Source organism: Ceratina calcarata, unplaced genomic scaffold (assembly GCF_001652005.2).
Source record: "Ceratina calcarata isolate Rehan_Ccalc_2016 unplaced genomic scaffold, ASM165200v1 scaffold240.2, whole genome shotgun sequence".
Classification (NCBI taxonomy): domain Eukaryota; kingdom Metazoa; phylum Arthropoda; class Insecta; order Hymenoptera; family Apidae; genus Ceratina; species Ceratina calcarata.
Window position 1 is genome coordinate 1 of NW_017145945.1, and position 4,845 is coordinate 4,845.

The following is a 4,845-nucleotide window of genomic DNA, read 5'->3' on the forward strand; positions in this document are numbered from 1 at the left end:
AGCCGAAGGTACCTCGAGAGGGACTATAAGTATATCCTCAAATATACCCTACAATTCCACTTTCCAGGTTGATTTCCGGGGAGACGAGAGCAGAAGCACACACAGCGCGACACACGGCAGCGCCTTCGGCTATAGGTTATTTATCCGGTAAGTATAACCGGAGGTTACGGTTACCGTAATACTTACCCGGTAAGTATTCAGGTAAGTATTACGGTAAGTATTTTGTGTATTATGCGTACTTGTACTCACTGAGCATCGACTTTAAGACTAGAACTTTACGTTCACGAAAGTAAGCACCGAGCGTTCGGAGAATATTTAACGAATGTCGCATTTTGTGCACTGTCAACAGTGCTGACAACCCTTGTGGCGCGATCGGACGTGTCCAAGTCGAACGAACGCTCCCCGGGCGTTCCTTTGGCACGGTTCGGTCGCGAAGAGAGAAGGCCAGGCAAATAGATAGAGAACCGTGAAGTCTCTTTAACACGAGACTTTACGAATTTCGAACGAGTCTATCTAACTTTACTGTCAGATATGATCGTTGTCGAAGTGATGATCTTTTGAACGAATTTACAAAAACCGTTCGTCCAGGCGAACGAGAGAAAACTTTTGTGTCGAACATGTGGACGAGTGATCGGTCGGGGCGAGGCCTTTCGCCGACGGCGCGGCGACGGCGGCGCGTCTTGGCAACCGTAAACGCGTGAAATCTCGAAAATGGCATACGCAAAGTCTGTGGAAAGCGTATATACACGGTTTACGGACCAAGAGCTCGCGCGTCGTTCGCGTATCGTTCGACGGACATGCCGTGAGCGTGCCGTGATACGAACGTGTGTGTGTTGTGTTTTAATAAATGGGAAAAACGCGTCGATCGGTCTCTTCAACGTCCGCGGAGCCGACGACGACGAAACTATGTTATACAATAATCGAACGAGAGTTGTGTCGAGAGTAGTGAGAACACAGTTCTCTCTCTCTTCGCTCAACTCCCTGGTTGATCCTGCCAGTAGTCATATGCTTGTCTCAAAGATTAAGCCATGCATGTCTCAGTACATACCGAACTAAGGTGAAACCGCGAATGGCTCATTAAATCAGTTATGGTTTCTTAGATTGTACCCATATTTACTTGGATAACTGTGGTAATTCTAGAGCTAATACATGCAAACCAGAATTCCGACCAGAGATGGGAGGAATGCTTTTATTAGATCAAAACCAATCGGTGGCGGGCGGTTCGCGCCGTTCGTCCATCGTTTGCTTTGGTGACTCTGAATAACCTTGACGCTGATCGCACGGTCTTCTAGCACCGGCGACGAATCTTTCAAATGTCTGCCTTATCAACTGTCGATGGTAGGTTCTGCGCCTACCATGGTTGTAACGGGTAACGGGGAATCAGGGTTCGATTCCGGAGAGGGAGCCTGAGAAACAGCTACCACATCCAAGGAAGGCAGCAGGCGCGCAAATTACCCACTCCCGGCACGGGGAGGTAGTGACGAAAAATAACGATACGGGACTCATCCGAGGCCCCGTAATCGGAATGAGTACACTTTAAATCCTTTAACGAGGACCAATTGGAGGGCAAGTCTGGTGCCAGCAGCCGCGGTAATTCCAGCTCCAATAGCGTATATTAAAGTTGTTGCGGTTAAAAAGCTCGTAGTTGAATCTGTGTGTCACAGTGTCGGTTCACCGCTCGCGGTGTTTAACTGGCATTATGTGGTACGTCCTACCGGTGGGCTTAGCGCTCGGTTTTCGGGCCGGGCGCGGTCCAATTTAATTTACCCATCGCGGTGCTCTTCATTGAGTGTCGAGGTGGGCCGGTACGTTTACTTTGAACAAATTAGAGTGCTCAAAGCAGGCTACTCTCGCCTGAATACTCTGTGCATGGAATAATGGAATAGGACCTCGGTTCTATTTTGTTGGTTTTCGGAACCCCGAGGTAATGATTAATAGGGACAGATGGGGGCATTCGTATTGCGACGTTAGAGGTGAAATTCTTGGATCGTCGCAAGACGGACTAAAGCGAAAGCATTTGCCAAAAATGTTTTCATTAATCAAGAACGAAAGTTAGAGGTTCGAAGGCGATCAGATACCGCCCTAGTTCTAACCATAAACGATGCCAGCTAGCGATCCGCCGAAGTTCCTCCGATGACTCGGCGGGCAGCTTCCGGGAAACCAAAGCTTTTGGGTTCCGGGGGAAGTATGGTTGCAAAGCTGAAACTTAAAGGAATTGACGGAAGGGCACCACCAGGAGTGGAGCCTGCGGCTTAATTTGACTCAACACGGGAAACCTCACCAGGCCCAGACACCGGAAGGATTGACAGATTGATAGCTCTTTCTTGATTCGGTGGGTGGTGGTGCATGGCCGTTCTTAGTTGGTGGAGCGATTTGTCTGGTTAATTCCGATAACGAACGAGACTCTAGCCTGCTAAATAGACGTAACTTATGGTATCTCGAAGGCCCCCGGCTTCGGTCGCGGGGTTTTTACTACCAACGTACAAACAAATCTTCTTAGAGGGACAGGCGGCTTCTAGCCGCACGAGATTGAGCAATAACAGGTCTGTGATGCCCTTAGATGTTCTGGGCCGCACGCGCGCTACACTGAAGGAATCAGCGTGTTTTCCCTGGCCGAAAGGCCCGGGTAACCCGCTGAACCTCCTTCGTGCTAGGGATTGGGGCTTGCAATTGTTCCCCATGAACGAGGAATTCCCAGTAAGCGCGAGTCATAAGCTCGCGTTGATTACGTCCCTGCCCTTTGTACACACCGCCCGTCGCTACTACCGATTGAATGATTTAGTGAGGTCTTCGGACTGGTGCGCGGCCAATGTCTCGGCATTGCCGATGTTATCGGGAAGATGACCAAACTTGATTATTTAGAGGAAGTAAAAGTCGTAACAAGGTTTCCGTAGGTGAACCTGCGGAAGGATCATTAACGATCTTTGTCGATCGTAAAAGATATATATATACACGTTGAAAAACGTTGATTCTCGAACATGTCCGTATGGCGTAAGTCAACGCGGAGTAACAAACACCAAAACCGAACTTCGAACGCCGGGGAGACGAGAGCAGAAGCGCANACACACAGCGCGACACACGGCCGCGCCTTCGGCTCACGCGCAGGAGTAAACCGACCACGGTTTACTCCCGTCCGTCGGCCGGTCGTCGTTGTCGTCGTTGTTGTTGTTGACAACCACCGTCTCCCCTAACGGCCGAGAGAACACGCGACGTACACTCTCGGCCGTTCGAACGCACAGACGAGAGAGACTTTATCGTTATAATAGTAATAATAATGATTATACGATAGGCTCTCGATCGCTCGAACGCCTAGAAACTCTGGCGAACGCGCTCGAACGCTAGAACTCTCGACGTACAGAGAGAAGATAGAAATTAAAAGAGAGACGCTGAGTGAGACAGAGCAGCAGTAGCACAGCGGATCCGTGTGGGGAGAGATCGAACGAACAGACCGGCGACGATCAACGATCGGCTCGCGTACGTCGGCGCGCTCGTCTTCTTCCTCGCTCGACGTCGGGATGGAGAATGCGTAACGTATAAAAATATATTATGAGAGCTGACGAGGAGGCATCGCACGAATCGAAAAAAACGGTCGTCCAAGAGAGAGCGATGAGTGGATAAATATTATATATGGACACCGTACTGGTATCTGACCTAACACTTGTACCAAAAAGCGTGCCCCCGTCTCTCGATGAAAAATATATGTGTGTTGTTGGAAACTCGAACGAAATGTCAGTTATACGTTTACGCAGGAATGCCCCGTGTCGGCGAGGTGTACAGAGAGAAGATCGAGTCGCCGCGTCGCTCGCGCGACGCTCGTCGCCGTCTGACAACTCTGCCCAGCGCCCGTTGCTCGCTCTCGTCCCTCGCGTCCTCTCGTTAGCGTTAGCCATTTGATCGAGAGCCCCCGAGTCTCTTTCACGTCGATCCAGGTATCGGAGCAGCAGCAGCCGCGCGTCGGTCGGAAATCGAACGACGCGAAGCCGTGGATCGCTCGAACAAGAAGGGAGCGCGTATCCGAGGCGTCGTGTGTAGTACTCTACACGCCCGTGCCAAGGTGTGATCATCGAACTGTGCGGAGTCCTTGAGAGAACCGAGTCGATCGAGAAGAGACTAACTAATGGAGATCGAACGAAAACCTCGCCGAGCGAAATCGAACGAAAAACACACTCGACTCGCGCGAAGGTCCTTCATTCTCTTCGAGTCGACGATGACGTGTTCGACAAACGACAACACACCCGCCTGGTCCCCTTCGGTACGAGAGCCCGGAGCGCGTTCCGCGCGATTCACCCTTCGCCAAAATCCGATCGAGCGCGCGAGCTCTCCGATCCAACGTGTCCGAATTTTGGGACGAAACCCACGTGCGCCTGGCGCGCGTGGATTCGGGTAACCTGGAACGGAACAAACTGAAACGCACTTCGAACCAGACGTGTGCGTGCGACTCGTCGAACTTTCGGCTCGCGTCGCTCTACGCTTGATATATATATTGTTGTTGTTTGGTACGTGCGGAGACACACTGATCGAACGAGCGCGACGTGGTGAGAACGTCGAACGTGCGCGATGCGTACCGGTCCTCTCTCGGTTCGGAGGGAACTTTCTCGAAGAAAGTGGAACGACGACGCCTCGTCGTCGAGGGTCTAATAACAAAAGTCGAACGATATGAAAAGACCGCTTCGAGGCGACCGTTCCACACGAAGTTCCATCGAACTCTCTCGAACCACTTGCTCGTTTTACCCGAGCCGAGAGTGTGTGCCAGCAGTACGCATCCGTTTTTCTCACCACCGCGGAATATTACATAAAATGTTAATACACCTCTCGGAGACGTTCGAACGAAAGGGACGCGTCACG

General features: G+C 51.2%; 1 non-coding gene across 1 annotated transcript; it reads left to right on the plus strand.

Moving 5' to 3' along the window:
- The first annotated feature begins 978 nt into the window (after window positions 1-978).
- LOC113464048 (small subunit ribosomal RNA) lies at window positions 979-2,917 on the plus strand. Its single transcript, XR_003388875.1, has one exon. It is a non-coding gene; the product is annotated as a small subunit ribosomal RNA (ribosomal RNA).
- Window positions 2,918-4,845: the final 1,928 nt, after the last annotated feature.